Raw genomic sequence first — 17,983 nt, 5'->3', positions numbered from 1 at the left:
TATTTCCCCCTGGCCCACATGGCTGTCTCATCATAGACAGCCTCCAGCAACCTAGGAGTTTGAACATGGGAATCCAGATTGTTTTCTTTTAACATAAAATAGAGGCCAGAAGAATAAGGATACAGCTCTAAGCTTAATTTCACGTCCAAGTAACAGGTAGACCAGTGTTGCAGGTGAATGCATTGGCTTTAAAAGGGAAAAAAGTCAAAAGAACATCTAATTCCTCTCAAGGCACAAAATAAAAATATCTCTGTTCCCTTCAGAATGCAGGGGCATGTAATTCCTTAAAGCTGCTTTAAAAGAAATATGTTCATTTTGGGGATACTTAGGCTTACAGTTTTACATAAAACTGCTACTTCTAAGGACTCTAGCTAAAACCGCTAATCTGTTGAACCGATTCATTTAGCAAACATTTTGAGCACTTGTTATTCACCAGACACAGTTCAGCAATGGAATTACAAAGCCATATAACACGTATTCCCTTTCATGTAAAAACTCACCTTTATTCATTTAGTCGACAACTGTTCTGGGCACCTATTCTGTGCTAGAAACCATCACTGGAGAAACAAGAGTGAATCAGACAGTCTCAGCTTTCATGCAGCCCCCAGGCCAGTTGTGGAGAACGTCAACAAAAATGGACTACTCTGATACTGTGCAGAGATATATTTATATACGGAGGGAATTGACCATAAGGAGTGGTTGATGCCAGGAGGGGTCAGGAAAGACCCCAGAGGTGCTGAATCTTCAACAAAGGAACCCGGCAGATGGGGAGCTGGTTGGTGGAAGATTGGTGAGGAGAATTCTAGGCAAGGCATGTGAAAAGGAAATCTGTTTCCTTGTTAAGGTTTACAAAGACCAAACTTGTCAGAAACATGAATAAAGGAAGACTCTGTCTGCCTAAAATGTCTCACTTTCCTGTCTCCTGTGGAGGTAAAAAACATTCAAACAGCCCCCAAGGGGATGAGAAAACTCAATTTACAAACATGAAATGTTAGGTGGTCAGCTCTCTTCTACACTAAGAAGGAGGCAAGAACTATACTCTGGGACTTTGGACTCTCTGGGGTCTGGGTTTAAACTCAGCCCAGCCACTTTCTAGTTCCAGGACTTTGGGCCAACTGCTTAAACTCATCTGTAAAGTGAGGTAAATAAGAAAATTCTCATGATGAATTGGGAGATTGGGATTGACATATATACACTAATATGTATAAAATGGATAACTAATAAGAAACTGCTGGATAAAAATATAAATACAATAAAATTCAAAAATTAAAAAAGAAAATTCTCCCAAAATTGCTGGGAAAATTAAATGAGAAAATGACTATAAAAACACTACTAATTAATCAATAAGTACTACAATTCTTTAAAATTTTCTTTTGATCTCTCATAATGAATAACTTCTTGGCCCCAAAGACAAATCTTTGTAGTTATTAAATGTGTTGAGCAACAATGTCTGTATTGCACGGGGTTGTTCTTTACACCAGCATGTTGAATATGGAGCCAGATTTATTTATTCAAGATATGTAAACATCCCTTTGTAAAACAGATGCTAGTCTAAGTTCCTGGGTAACTTTATTTTTATTTTATTTAAAGTGTCCCCAAATGAGGAATACTGATGTCAATTTCTCCTCTCCAAGTGGTAGTACTTGTAAGCAGACATTCTTGTTTACAAATTCCACTTTTCTTATGAAGTCCTGGCATGGTTCAAAAGATGATTCTGTATGACTGTGTGTGATTTTAGACTTGATGGAGTAATGCATGTACTTGATTTTTTAACTCCTCATATATCACTTACTAGCTGTCTGACATCAAGCAAGTTACCTAACCTCTCTGTGCTTCCTTTTACACATATTTTAACATTGAGATTATAGGGTTGCTTTGACAATTAAATAAGATTATTCATGCAATGCATGAATTAAGACAGTGCCTGAAACATACCAAGTTCACGATAAAAGTTAGATAATATTATTATCACAAAAATTTTTATATACTCAACCAAAATGGGTTGTAAAATAATGGTAAAGACCATGTTTATTGACAGTGAAACTTTCTATATTGGATATTGATTGTTACATAACTCGCTGCCCTAAATCAAAACAAAAATAATAATTGATTATTATTGCTATTAATCCTCCCTAATTTATGGCAAAGATCGCACACCCAAATTATTTGGGGAAAATGCTCTTTTTTAGGATTTGTTTTCATGGACAAAATCACTTAGGGGTCATCCAAAATGGTAGATTTGTTCAAGTAATAGATATTTGATTGGGGCACATTTTTGAATTGGCAAATGAATATGAATATGTTGGATGCTGAGAATTCTTACCTTGGAGGAAAAAATAATTGAAACTCAACTGTGAAAAGGTCATGAGGTGCAGGCTGCCCTACTCCCTTCAACTCATCCATGACTAGAAACAAATTGCTTTTTCTCAGCACTTCTCTACTTGAGTGGCTTCCAAACTCACGCAAGCAGTGGAATCCTTTTTTCAAATAAAAGTTGACATGGAGCTCCAAATACCAAAAAGGCTCAAGCAGGGTGGCCCTTGGGAAGCAGGTAAGGACAGACGAGCCTGCAGGTACCTCCAAATCTTCCCCTGCTATGATGCCCCTGGGAGTCCCTCAGATGTGTCCTGTGTGTGTCGTGGGACACAGTTTGAGTGTCTGCACAAACACACAAATGTAGACTGTGTGGAGGGAAATATTTTAAGGAGTTTGCTTTCCACTTCTTTTCTCAAACCTATTTTTGTAAAAATAACAATGCATCTTTCCCAAGATAAAAAACATTAGTGGCTGATAGGAAGAAAAAGAGTCTTTGGATTTTAAAAGTATATGTGAATTTTACAGGGAATCAGACTTTGCTAATATCCTCAAAAACCAACATCTTTGGTCAAAGCAAAACCCATGCTGATAAGTATATTTGCATATCCATAATGACCTTTCAAGACAGATGTAGTAATCATCCTCTCTGTTGTGGACACTAACCTGTGTTAAGCCTTTATGCCTTAGGCAAGTGAGTTGGTGGGCAAATCTGTAGTCATTGAAGTTTGAAAGAGAAGTCTTAAAGCTGCAACTTCACTTTTGCATTAGGTTAAGAAGATGAAAGTGAAGGAGATCAGGGATGAGTCAAAGATAGACACTAGTCAGAGTTACTAGAAGACACTGATCAAATGAGACCCACAGAGTAACTAATTCAGACCCCTCTTGACTCTGAGCCCCCGAAGTGGAGACTGAGCCATGCTCATTCTTGAATCCCTAGGAATTGGTACAGGGTGGATGCATTTCTTGTGAGATCAGCATTCCTAACTTTCTTCATTCAGAACTCACATGAGAATGACCCTGACACTAGGCAGCTGAAGCTTCCTCTCACGGTGTCACAGTGTGGCAATCACTTTGTTCATATTTTTAATGAATTATATGAATGCAGAATGCTTCACTTTTGGTAGAAGAAAGAGGTATCAATCTTGTCATCTGTAAATAATTCATCAACCTGGAGGACAATTCTTAGTCTACTGACCAACTATCATGTGTGAACTTAAAGGAAAGATTTAACATACTGGGCAAGGGGAGCGCTAGTGTCAGAGTCCTGGGGAGCCGGGCTCAAATTTCAGGTCTGTCACTCACTCTGTGTCCCACCATAGACCCCAGCAAGACACCTAAATGGCTCTGAGTCTGTTTCCTCACCTGTAGAATTTAAGGCTGAGAGATTATCTATCTCATTGGTTTATGAAGATTTTATGAAGCACAAAATTAAACATACATAAAACTCTTGCACAGAGCCCAGAACATATTAGGAGTTCAAAAAATTGTACCTATCATGACTAATAAGAATAACATTTTTTTCCTGTAACCAGCAGTGGGAAGAAATCCCTAAGACTGAGAGACAGGACCAAGACAGGCCAAGTAAAACAGGGATGAAAGCTGAGATCCTTTAGAGGAGATTCCTCCTTATCCAAGATATCCCTCAGAATATGGTCCTACATGATTCCATGGCCATGGTGGATGTAAGCCACGTGTGTGGCTACACAGAACATTTTGAGTAGACTTTCTGTGTTTGGAGAATTTCCCACACTATAAGTCTGCCTCCCTCAGGTAGAAGCCAGAGTTCATGTATTGACTCTTCCAGACTCCCTTATAACTAAGACACAGACATGTGACCTCAACTCCACCAATCACATATTCCCAACTTGGATTTGGAAGAGAAAGTAGGTGCCATGTGGAATCCATTTTCTGTTGAGGGTGACTGAGTATAGCAGAGAGAACTCCTCTTTCAGATGGAACTGTGCCTGAGGTCATGGGAATAGCATCTGGCCCAGAGCACATGTGGTGAAACCTACAGAGCTGGTGCCTGATGGTGGCAGCACCTGGGTCTCCCCTAGAGTGTTCAGTGGTACCATTTAGGCATCATTCCTGCTGCATAGTCTCCGTACCTAATTCTCTTGCCCTCTATCATTCTATGAGCTATCTAATAAATTGGAAGAAGTTTATTACTTAACTAGGAGAGTGGATTCTGCTATTTGCAACCAAGAATACTGCCATATTGTTTGCCCTCAAGACCAACATGGCATCACAGACTGAAAATGTGCACTCAGTAAATACTTGTGAGGTAAAAGAACGCTCATGAAAATAAATCAACAAAAGGAAAAGAGTTCCATGTGTTCAGAAAATTGGGGCTTAAAATTTATGACACATAAAAAGTTTTCCATTTTAGAAAATGGTTAATGCAAAATTTTAGGAAGGAAAAGAATAAATGCCAGTCATGACAGACTTGGTGCTTTGCATTTAACATACATTATCTCATCAAACTGACTTCAGCATGTGGAATTTTATGAATCAAGTACCACCTAATCATTGATCTCAGTCATGGCACACACATTAGGTGCCATCTCCCTAAACTGGAAGGCATCAGCAACCATCTGTAGCCTCACTCTAATTCACAAGATAATTGTGTGTGGGGGGGTACGGGGTGGAAAGACTTTTGCATTTTCTATAAGCACAAGAGAACAAAATAATTAATTGACTGTTGTCCATTAATTACTCTTGTTTAAAAACAGCCATTCATTTATTTATCCACTATTTTTATTCAACAAATATTTATTTATTCAGGGACAACCATGTACCTGATATTATGCTAAGTGCCAGAAATAATTGACAGTTAATAGTATATCATTTCCCGTTGGTTTGATTAAATATAACTCTTCAAATGTTCTCTCTGAAACTGCTTAATGGACATCAACCTGGGTGTCAGCTAAAACTTTCTAGCTCCTTAAGATCTCAACATTGACTCAAACAAGAGGCAGTGAGCCACCCCAACTCCCAGGGCAAGGGGGAGCCTGCTTGTGTTTGTCTCTTGTGTTTTTTGCCTCTTTTTTCTTTTCTTTTTTTTTGCCACATTGGCAGAAATGTGTCCTACCCTGTCCTGTATGTTTGAGTTGTTTCACTAGCAGTTGAGGCTGGTTGGACAGCTTTGAGTCAAGTTGTACTTGGCTCCATTGTTAATTGAAAAGCTGTTTCAACAAAATATTCTTTTCTACAAAAAAAAAAAGTATGGAGTTTTGCATGCTCTGGAAAGTTCCAAATCCCCTCCTCCTAAAAATTTGTAGACATCTGAGGTTATGTTTTTCTAATTCCTTCTGGCCACTACTTCCAGCCTCCCATGAATTAGATATCATCTGTTATACACCTTGTGACTTTTTTTAAAAAGCCAAGTATAAATTCATTTTCTTTCCCTGATCCCCAACTCTACTACCAAAGAATCCCATTTACACCAGCCTTTATGTGTATAGCAGACTTGGAGGTACAGATGTTAATATCACAGCAATGCAAACAACTTCAAAATGAATATTTGCCATCTGAGCTCAGAAGTCCCTCTGCTCCCTTTAAGTGTGGCTCAGCCAACGCATCATCTCTACTTCTATACTTGTTCTTTTTGTCTCTGCATCCCCTAATTCATGTGTATTCCTTTGTATATATAACAAAATAGTTAAGAAATGCAGCTCTGGAGCCGGGCCTCTGGTGTGTGGACCCAGCCCTACACTTTATAATCCATGTGATCTTGGCCAAGTTACCTCAACTCTGTGGACCACAATTTACTCATCCATAAAATGAGGATCACCCAGTTCGCAGCGTTGTTGTAAGAGTTAATGAGTTAATATACATAGGTAGCCCCTAGCATGTAATGAATGTGTACAGGTGTTATTATACAGAACAGCGCAATTACCCTTTCTATTTGTCCCATCACCTGGACTAACCCATGTCTCATATTCTGGCCTGAGGAATGTTTGAAACAAATTTTTCTTCCCTATGAGGAATTCTATTTCCATTTGTTAAGATAATATTTGTTACTGGTCTGAGAGTGAAGGTTGACTTAGCAATACAGCATGAGGGTTAATTAAGCACCTGGTTTTGAAGACAGATGGTCTGGATGGGAGCTGGTACCACTTCTTATAATCTTTTAAGAGAAAATTTATTTATTTATTTATTTATAATTAATTAATTTTATTGGAGTATAATTGCTTTACAATGTTGTTAGTTTCTACTGTACAGCAAAGTGAATCAGCTTCACGTATACATATATCCTCTCTTTTTTGGATTTACTTCTCATTTAGGTCACCACAGAGCACTGAGTAGAGTTCCCTGAGCTATACAGTAGCTTCTCATTAGTTATCTATTTTATACACAGTTATCAATAATGTATATATGTCAATCCCAATCTTCCAATTCACCCCACCCCCCACCCTGTTTCCCCCCTTGGTCGATACATTTGTTCTCTACATCTGTGTCTCTATTTCTGTTTTGCAAATAAGATCATCTTTACCACTTTTCTAGATCCACATATATGTGTTAATGAAGATATACAGATTGCCAACAAATACATGAAAGGATGCTCAACATCACTAATCATTAGAGAAATGTAAATCAAAACCACCTTTGAAGTATCACCTCACACCGGTCAGAATGGCCATCATTAAAAAATCTACAAAGAATAAATGCTGGAGACAGTGTGGAGAAAACGGAACCCTCCTACACTGTTGATGGGAATGTAAACTGATACAGCCACTATGGAGAACAGTATGGATGTTCCTTAAAAAACTAAAAATAAAACTGGCATATGACCCAGCAATGCACTATTGGGCATATACCCAGAGAAAACCAAAATTCAAAAAGACATATGCACCCCAATATTCATTGCAGCACTATTTACCATAGCCAGGACATGGAAGCAACCTAAATGTCCATCAACAGAGGAATGGATAGAGAAGATGTGGTATATATATATACAATAGGTTATTACTCAGCCATAAAAAGGAATGAAACTGGATCATTTGTAGAGATGTGGATGGACCTAGAGATTGTCATACAGAGTGAAGTAAGTCAGAAAGAGAAAAACATATATTGTATCTTATGATCTTTTTTTCTTCTCTTGTGCACCTTATCACTCCCAGAGCCTCAGTTCCTTCATCTATAAAATGGGCTAATAATACTACCTACTTCATAGGGATGTTGTGAGGATTAAATAAGTTAACATTTTGAGAAAGTAATAATTAGCTTGGACTAAGAAAGAAAAAAAATCTGCCTGGCCTTTCATCAGGCTTAAAAAACAGACAAGAGAAAACCAGCTGCAAAGTTCATAGCAAACAATATCCCTCCCAAGGACACACTACAGTAGTAAAGTGTCATAAAATACTCCTCGTTGGGTGACAACTGCTTTCTCACTTACTGAGAAACTTTGTTCTCTAAAATCATAGACTATTAGAAACACTGCTGTTTGAATCAGACGGTATGAATTAAACATCCTATTTTCTGTGTTTGTTTGGTTTGGTTTTGATGCTTTTTAAAAAAAAAAAAAAACACACACACACATTTCTGAAGGTCAGAAGCCCAGATAGGCTCCCCTGGTTCCTTTGATAAGGGTCTTACAGCACTGAAATCAAAGTGTTGGCAGGGCTGAGCCCCCTACCAAGGCTCTGGGGAAGAGTGTCTCCGAGCTCATCCAGGTTACTAGCTGAATTTGGCTCCTTGAGGTTGCAGGACTAAGGTTTCCTTGCTGGCAGTCAGCCAGTCTGGTCTCTGCTCTGGAGGCTTCCCACAAAAGTATTCTACCTCTTACCTAGAGAATCTTCATCACTTTGATACAGGAAAACAGCCTGGACTTAGAGTTCATGTGTGGGCCTTCAAATAAAGGGGCTTCTGGCCATCACACCCGCCTTAAGTTTACTGTTTCAAAGTGAAAGGACACTGGGTCTGTTTGGTGTGCAAACCTAACGCTGACCCCTCACACGTAGCCTGCTTTGCTTTGAGCCCATCAAGATGCTGCTTCAGTTATGCCTAAACTTCACTGTTCTCCAAAATCCTATAGTATCTGCACGTTTTCCTTCCTTTCACACCACACCTCCTCCAGCGTGTGCTCCTTCTTGCTGCAATGAAATGATAATCTGACTTAATAGAACTAGAGGCTCATCCCGGGTGGTTTTCGACTGATTGGGCTAGAAGAGTTTAAAGTGCTTAAAAGAGAGCCTGGCACATGACAATACTTGATTTAATCTTGTCTGTAATAACAAAAATAATAATCATGATGATTATTATATCATAAACTCTGTGGGTAAATGCAAATAAAAGGGCAATGATGCAGTGCCAAAGATAGAAGCTGTGAAGAAGCCGATTGGAGAACAAACAAACAAACCACCATGCACTGTGTCTGCAGAAGTCTCTGTGACTGCAGGGATTTTCCAAAGGCAAATTTCCACTTCAGAAACCTCACTTTCTGTCACGTGGCAGTACCCTTGATGCTGGCAGAATCTGTTCAATCATCTGAAATTCTTCTTCAACATTCAGCCTGGCCCCAAGTTTACTTCTCTGGGACTCTGAGTTAGGACAATTAAGCCACAACATGTTAAGACTTTACAATTGTTTTGAAATCAGCCCTGTGACTGATGCTAAGTGGAAAAGTAAGCTGATCTTGGAAATATCGCTCACTTTTTCCTACTAAAAATGTAAAATGCTTATATTTTTAATAATAATCATGGTAATCCTGGCATAATGTGAAAGGTTTGAGGGGATCTTTTCAAAACATGCCAGGCACCAATTTGAGGTTCAGGTAGGACCTATTGAGGATAAAGAATGTCAAGTATCAGAAAGAGGCCCTGAGAGCATCTCCGTCTTTTGGCTCACCTAGGCACCATCTCTCATTTGAGTAATTAATATTCATAAAAATAGATTCAAAACACCTCCATCAAACACTCAGTTTGAAAGAGTTGAGTCAGTATCTAGCAACATTTGGCACGTAATAGACTCTCAACAAATATCTGTTGAATAAACACATGGGCTCTGATGTGAGCTTCAGACAGAATACAACCCTCTAGAAATGTAAACAGGAGAGAAAATGCTGACACGGGCATGATAAAGGGCATACAGACAGTAGCGTAAAAATAGTTCAGGTATAAATAGACAAAGCCTGCCCTAGGGCCACAGGAACAAAAAAGTTTGTACAGTTCAGGATAGACAGAGCAATTCAGCTCACTGATTGGCAAAGTTCATCTGCCTTCTTTAAGTCTATGAGTGTTCACTGTGTCCTCTGGAGACAAGAACTTCCAGTGTATGGTTTCCTTCCAATCTCAGCAGAGACTCAAGCTCTATCCAGACTTCTTCGTATGAACACACCTGATATTCAATTCACAACGTCTTACTAAGTTAAGAAACAACTATTATTCACAGAAAATAGATAAATGCTTGGTTCATTAATTATATTATTTGTTCTTTTCTGTTGCTATTTATTAATTTATTGGGGGGGTAATATTTAGGATACATCAAAAGACATAAAGAACAATACAGGGAACACCGAGTGTAAGAAATAAAACAACCATCCAATCGAAATTTCATCTCTGATTACAGACCGCTCTCTCCCCATCAGAGGAATCAACAATCCTGAATTTGGTGATTTTTATTTCCAAATCTTCCTTAAGCATTTTAAAGATTTGCAATTATCCCTGACAAAGATATACAGTATTGCTTGCATATTGTAGCCTGAATATAACTGGTATCATACTTTATTTTTCTGAAGTTCTAAATAATCGATGATATTGTTGTGGCACAGGGCAGGCCACCCCTAAAGTTAGTTAAGAAATGGCCAATGCAAAAGGGACGCTTTGAATCTCCTATTTCCCTGAAAACAGGGAATAAATCTCCCATGTGAAAGGTGCCCTTTCTGTACCAGGAGGCGGAAAGATATCCTTACCCCCAGAGATGGGGAATTCAGGGCTGAGAAGCTTATAGGAACAAACTTTGTTACTTCTTTACTAATTTACTACCCAAGCCCAAACTTTTAAGTTCCTTACTAATTAAACATTCAAGTCTAAGTTTCTTTGCCCTGTCACTTCCTCTCAAATTTATTCTTTGTCTAAAATATATGAAAGCTGCCTGCTTTGGCCACTTCCTATGTCCAATTCATATGAGATCTCTGTGTGCAGGAATTAAATTTTTTTCTCCTGTTAATCTGTTTTGTATCAATTTTATTATTAGTCTACCTATAAGAACACAAGAGGAGTAGAGGGGGAAATTCCTCCTCTGACAATGTATTTCTGAGATTCATCCCTGTTGATCCAAGTACTGTCTATATAGTATCCCGTTATGCGAATACACCACAATTAACGTATCCATTACTTTTTTGATGAATAGCTTGTTTCAAAAGTTTTTGCTATTGTAAACAATGATGTTCTGGGTCTCTTTGGGGATATGTACAAGTTTTCTATGAGGCAGAGTTAACTAGAATAATAGAGATACTATTATCATTACTATAACTACTACTATTAATGATATTAAGAGCTAAATTTTATTAGTTTTTTTTTATAGTTACTAATTCATTAACTGCTAAGAATTCTGTGAAGGAGATACATTATTAACTCCATTCACCAATTAAGAAGACATTGGAGGGGAATCAATGAGTTATAGAATGCAAATTTTCTACCTTATAAAATATTACCAAATTGTAAAAAAAAAATTTACCAAATTATAAAAATTTATATTGCTATTAGACATATATAAAAGTTCCTGTTCCTCCACATTGCCATCAAAACTTGGCACTGTCAGATTTAAAATTTGTCTTCAAATATGTATATAAAGATTGGTAAGTGAAGACTATACTCATTGAAATATAGACTGTTTGAAATATAGATCAAGAAAGATTGAGAGATAGAGACAGAGAGAGAGAAATCAGAGTAAAGATGAATGTATTTAAGGAACCAGGAAAGGCAGTCAAATAAGTTAGAGGTTGAAAACTCAGTAAAAACACCCTAACTGAAGCATTAAGCCTAATTGATAGTCTTGTACACACCCTTCCAAGCAATAGAGTCGTCATGTGCTAATTCTTCTTTTACCCAGTACTCATTTGGCTGTAAAAGACTACAGGGGGAGATCTGAATTAGAGATCAGAGAATGGAAAATTCCTTTACCTCTAACTCTCAAGTCTTCCCTACTTTTTTTTTTAATTAATTAATTAATTTGTTTGTTTGTTTATTTTGGGCTGTGTTGGGTCTTCGTTTCTGCGTGAGGGCTTTCTCTAGTTGCGGCAAGTGGGTGCCACTCTTAATCGCGGTGTGCGGGCCTCTCACTATCGCGGCCTCTCTTGTTGCGGAGCACAGGCTCCAGACACGCAGGCTCAGTAGCTGTGGCTCAGGGGCCTAGTTGCTCCGCGGCATGTGGGATCTTCCCAGACCAGGGCTCGACCCTGTGTCCCCTGCATTAGCAGGCAGATTCTCAACCACTGCTCCACCAGGGAAGCCCAAGTCTTCCCTACTTTGAACATTATGACTTTTTAATAAATGTTGTATCCCTAAGCACCTCTGCTTTCTCCTTCTTGTTATGAATAATTTATACAGCACAGAGCAAATCAATAACACACTTTTTAACCTAAAGTTATCACTTTTCAGCATTCATTCATTTTCTTTTGTCTCCTCTAGGAGGAAGAAATGTTTATTATGTATGCTTGATCAACGGGAAAACACACCCAAACTATGAACACAAGAAGATTAAAAGTCTTTAGTGCAAATCAGACCGTCCCTCTACCCACAAAGCCCTCCCCCCAAATAAACCACAACTTTACTAGACCACAAGAGACACCAATTTTCACTAGTTCATTAGCATTAACCCTTTAAGTCCACAGGGACATGAAAGTGGCACCAACTGGAAAATTTCCATAGTGTGGAAAGTGGGCTTTTCACCACAGCTATTACAAATGTCTTCCTCATAAAAGCACCCTCTGTGTTGTGCATATTGCAGAAATTTGAGCATTTTTGCAAGAGAGCTATGAAAACATGCTTGACTGGATAAAAGGATTTGCCTTGTTTTACTAAAAAACAAATGCAGGCCATAAAAAGTGAAGACAGGTTCTAACAACAAAATAAATTATAGTTTAGTTACACATCTTATGTCTTTATGGCAAACTCCTTTTTCCACAGAAAAACTTCAAGGCACGATCACCGCCATAAAACACCACACTCTAATTCTCAAAGGGAGAATTGCAGAATGCTGAAAATCCCAAATCCCTATTAAATTTGATTTAAGAATTTTTACTGGCTATGAACCCTCTCCTCTGACCTTGCAGCTCCAGTAAACACATCAACAGTAACCGAAATATCTCCCCTTTTTGTCTCTCAGTCCCATCCATTTTGAAACAATCTGAGTTTTTAAAATACCAACCTGAATTATCCAATGGGAAATACTGAGAGGAATCATTACCTCTCCCTGGCATTTCAGTTTCAAAGAGAAGCCCAGGCTTGGTGTCACTGACAAAACCACTTAGGCTCGGTGATGGAAAGAATGCCTTATCCCTGCCCCCCGCTTTTTCCTGAAGCAAAGTACATATTTCACAGTAGATTGTTGGTTATTGAAAAGATTTTCAAGCCATTTAACTGTTATAAGCTAGGCTTTATTCTTGCATGAAACCTCCTAAAGGTAGATGCCATCTGCCATGATTTACAAACAAAGAAAAGAAAGAGTTCTTGTACATTTTAAAAGGTATTTCTCTTCATCCGACTCTTGATCAAGTCCAGTTTTATCTATTCCCCATTAGGAGATTTATGTCTGAAGCATAAATTTATACTCAAGACTTACAGCTATAACTCATGACTCTAAGTACACCCAACAGTTTCTAAATAATATTCTAACTACCAATACTTGAACTCTTTTTTCCAAATAATTTAGCAAAAGGTAAAAATATAGGAGGTATGTTGTTACGTAGAAATGTGTTAGCCCTGAGGCAGCGTCTGGAGGTGTTATCTAAAGCTTGGCTTCCTTATTTATTTATTTATTTATTTATTTATTTATTTGGGGTTTTTTGGAGTGCAGTTGATTTACAGTGTTGTGTTAGTTTCAGGTGTACAGCAAAGTTGTTCAGTTTTATATATATATAAATCTATTCTTTTTCAGATTCTTTTCCAGTATAGGTTATTACAAGATATTGAGTATAGATCCCTGTGCTATACAGTAGGTCCTTCTTGATTATCTATTTTATATACAGTAGTGTGAATCTGTTAATCCCAAACTCCTAATTTATCCCTCCCCTCAATGTTTCCTCTTTGGTAACCATAAGTTTGTTTGTGAGTCTCTTTCTGTTTTGTAAATACTTTCATTTGTATCTTTTTTTTTTAGATTCCACATGTAAGTGATATCATACGATATTTGTCTTTCTCTGTGTGATTTACTTCACTTAGTATTTTAAGGTGTCTGCAGGGGGTGGGAGAGGTCCAGAAAAGACCACATGCAGGGAAGGAATAGAAAGTGATAAAGGAGGGGAAGGAACAATGGAGAGAGCTGAACAAACACTTGCTGCATTTCGTCTCTTATAAAATCACAGTTCTCCCTGATAAATGAAGATGGTAAGAAGTCTGATCATTTTCCTTAAGGAACAGACAGTTTTTCTTTCTTTAACCTATTTTAGTTTTATGTCTTTGGGGCTACACTAAACTCCAGGATATCAGTATGGATATATCAATATACAGAATATCAGTAACGAAAAAGCTGCCCCTCAAATGCTGAAGAAATATTTAATTTTGAAAAATAAGCAGGTTGTGCATACACACACACACCAAAATAAACCAAGACCCCACTTCCTCCTCAGCTTTCTTGTGTGGCCGCTTGTGAAGACAGAGGCTAGATCTCAGGGACAATAGAAATGAGAGTCATTTATCAAGAGGACCTTATCTAGAGCCAGTAATGGAAACTAACATTATTGGTCATTGTTTTAGTGCAGGTTTCCCCAGAAACAGACCCTGAGTCAAGAATTTACGGGCATTTATTTGGGTGATAAACACCAGGAAGGAGTGAGGACAGCGGACAGGGAGGAAGTTTATCACCAGTAAGGAATTTATGGTCAAGCCAGGTGTCACCAGGGTGACTCCAGGAAGTCTGGGACCAGTACCACACATAGCACCTCTGAAATAACCCACCTGAGCTGGTGAGGGAGCTGGGAAATATACACACCAAGTCTTGTAAGTCATTGGTTGAGGCTGCTGAGGTGAAGAGTGTGGTGTTAGTTCCCTGCACCTCCTGGGAGCAAAACAGGCTTCAGTGGCCACAGAAAGCCCTTAGACAAAGAAATGTGGTACCAGTAGGTGAAGGCTAGTGAACTGAGGCTGTCAGGACAAGAAGATACGATGGGCACCAACACCATCTGCTTACCGTCAGGCAGGACCTCAACAGTGCTGAGTCTGAAAAAAGGATTATCTGGCCCTCGCATTCCACAGAGCAGCCCACTGAGACACTAAGATCCTCTCCTTCAAAGGCAGGCTATTGAGGGACTGCAGTTGGGGGGCAATTCAGTTTTATGTGGCCAACTCAGCTTCCTTTTGACATTCTAGCAAGATGCCAAACAGAATATGAGGAAGCTGCACTCAGGTTACAGAGCTGTGTCTTTTCGTTCCTCTAGATGGATCCATAATCAGGAAAAGGTGTTCTCTGTTGTGCAATTCCTCATCACATAGATATCCTCACATCAACACCATGGGGACAAACAACCTATTATTTGATCAAGAATTTGCCTGGTTTTTGCCCCTGGTTTCTGGGAAGGAGCCGCTAAACCCTTGGAAGTTCCCAAGTAATAGGAATGTCTTTGTTGTTTATGGTGGGGAGTCTTGGGCCATACCTGAGTTTATGCTATTGAGGTAACTCACAGTAGAACCCTAGTTTCAGGATGGGGGTCCTCCATGCTGGAAAGACCAACCATGTTATTTGAAGGTCACATGATATCAGCATAACCTCTTTGGAGGGAGGGGAGCTTGATTGAATTCAATCATGTGGCCAATGATTCAATCAATCAGGACAACATCATGAAATCCCTGTAAAACATCTGGACACTCGAATCTCAAGCAAGCTTTGCTGGATGGTGATCATACATCAATGTGTCAGGAAGGTGACCAGTCCTGACGGCATGCGAGTTTCACATTTGGGATCCTCCCAGACATCACTTTGTGCATCTGTTCATTTAGTTGTTCCTCATGTGTAACCTTTTTGATAAAAACTAATTAATCATAAGTATAGCCCCTGCCTGTGTCCTGAGGGAATTCTAGCAAATTATAGAACCTTAGGGGATACTGGGAACCCCTAAATTTGTATCCAGTTGGCTGGAAGTACAGATGGCCTAGGAACCCCTGAGCCTGTGTCTGGTGTTTGAAATGAGTGCAGTCTTATAGGGGATTTTGCCCTTAACCTGCAAAATCTGACCTAACTTCAGAGACTTAGAGTCAGAATTACATAGCACATCCCAAGAAGTTATGCGATCCACCTAAGGTCCTTTGAACTCCAGTACAGACCCTGCTTGTTCTAATTACAGGGCTTTCCACTACACCCTCCTGAATTTTAGCCTATGTTGGGGAAGGTTCAGTTTAGGATTAGGGAAGATTCTAGTTAAAGCTGGCTTAAGACCTCTAAAAATATTATAAAGTATGTGATGCTTCCAAAGATATAGAAAAATAACTGAATATATATATGAAATTTGTTTCAACAAGCAATCTATCTAAAAAGGCATCTAGGGCTTCCCTGGTGGCGCAGTGGTTGAGAGTCCGCCTGCCGATGCAGGGGACGCGGGTTCGTGCCCCGGTCCGGGAAGATCCCACATACCATGGAGCAGCTGGGCCCGTGAGCCATGGCCGCTGAGCCTGCGCGTCCGGAGCCTGTGCTCCGCAACGGGAGAGGCCGCAGCAGTCAGAGGCCCGCGTACCGCAAAAAAAAAAGGCATCTAGATGCAACAATGCCTAAATCTGTCCTTAAACTGCTGTAGCCTGGAATTTAATCTAGAGAACTTTGGCTGATACTGCTCTAAAATTAAATATCCAGGCAGTTTGATTTTTTTCCATATGGTATCACAGCCACTGTATTTGGGGAGTTTTCCAAGTTCACTGATTTGTGTTCCTCTTTAGTAAAAGCACACTTTTGTTCACACTAATCTTAACTGTGCAGGAAAAAATAATGCATTTTAAAATTCCTCTGTAATGGACTTTATGTTTCTTACAACCTGCTTGTGTGTGTGTGTGTGTGTGTGTGTGTGTGTGTGTGTGTGTGTTATTTCATTTTGTGGGATAGAGTGCAGATGATCTGTACAGATTTTTAAAGTCATTTTCTTCTGAAGTATAACGTACATACAGAAATATGTACAAATCATAAGTGCACAGCTGGGTGAACTTTCTCAAAATTCTCCATAACCTGAACCCAGATCCAGAAACAGAACATGCCCAGCACCCTGCAGTGACTCTTAAGTGATTCTGGATCATGTGGTCACTTTGCAGCCCTCCAGGACAGAACCTCTTTTCCCCACCATAGTGGCATCCTCTGGTGGGACCTTCTCCCATTCTGCCAATTATTTTTCTTTCCCCTCTTTGGGGGGGAGAGTAAGGGGGATGGGAGCATTCAGGTCCCATCCATGCCATCCCCAACTCAAACTCTCCCTCTGTCTGCCTAAGAAGACTGCACCAGGAAAATGTCATAGATGGGACTGTGCCAGGCTGGGGTAAGGGCATCCTGAGAAGCAGTTGCTAGTCTAAGAAGAAAGGTCTGATACATATGTCTATACCAACTCCCTCTTCTGCTCCTGCTGTCAGCACCATGGTCTAATGTCACATCGAAACAGAGCAGGACCCTATGGTCCTTGCCCGCATGTCCTCTGCCTGCCTTTTGTCTGTGGAAAAACCTTAGCCAAAGAGTAGGTATAATCAGAGAAGTGAGAAAATGCAGAAACAAAGGAAAACCATCCAACAAGACTAAATAATAATAGTTTAGTCACTAAGCATAGGTAAGGACCTTTAGTTCCTCCTCAAGGGCTATAGATAATATTCTGAGCCATATCCTGTGAGCTGTCTTGTACATACTGAAACCCCTGCCAGGTGGAAAAAGTTAACTACACGATGGCCAGAGTGTAACCATGACATAAGCTGCCACAATTCCAAGAACTGGCCTCAAGAAAATGGGAACAAACTGGCCCCGGAACTGAAGAGTAATTGTACTGAAAACAATCAAGATGACGCTGATCAGACCGCTGCATGACCAATTTCAAGATGACTGTCAGAGCTGACTGTGCTGTTTCTGCATGTAGCCCCCTCCCTCTTTCTATAAAAGCTCTTGCCCACTGGTTGTCAGTTGTAGGGAGTCAGCCTTTGGACAGGTGTCCACCCTCCCCTCCCCTGGTTGCCGTTACCCAAAATAAAGCAAACTTTCCTTTCCAGCAAACTTGCTCTTTATTGACTCTTGAACATGAGCAGCCGGACCCCACTTTCAGTAACAACATTGGCAGTGGCCATATGCAGAAATAGGGGTTCCATGTAGTGTGCCCTCGCAGGCTTGCCCAGCCCTAGTGTTCCTGGGATGCTGCACACCCAGCTGAATGAGGTTAATGAAAACTTGTCCCACAAGTAGATCCAACTTCAGCTTAGGAAGCAATCTCTAGCACTTAACCTATTACTGCCCCTCCATCTCCCTTCAAATTTTCCTTTCTTCCATCATATCT

This window comes from Lipotes vexillifer, unplaced genomic scaffold, assembly GCF_000442215.2.
Source record: "Lipotes vexillifer unplaced genomic scaffold, Lipotes_vexillifer_v1.1 scaffold137, whole genome shotgun sequence".
In the NCBI taxonomy this organism is placed as follows: domain Eukaryota; kingdom Metazoa; phylum Chordata; class Mammalia; order Artiodactyla; family Lipotidae; genus Lipotes; species Lipotes vexillifer.
The sequence above is the reverse complement of the archived record's forward strand: the minus strand, read 5'-3'. Positions refer to the sequence as shown.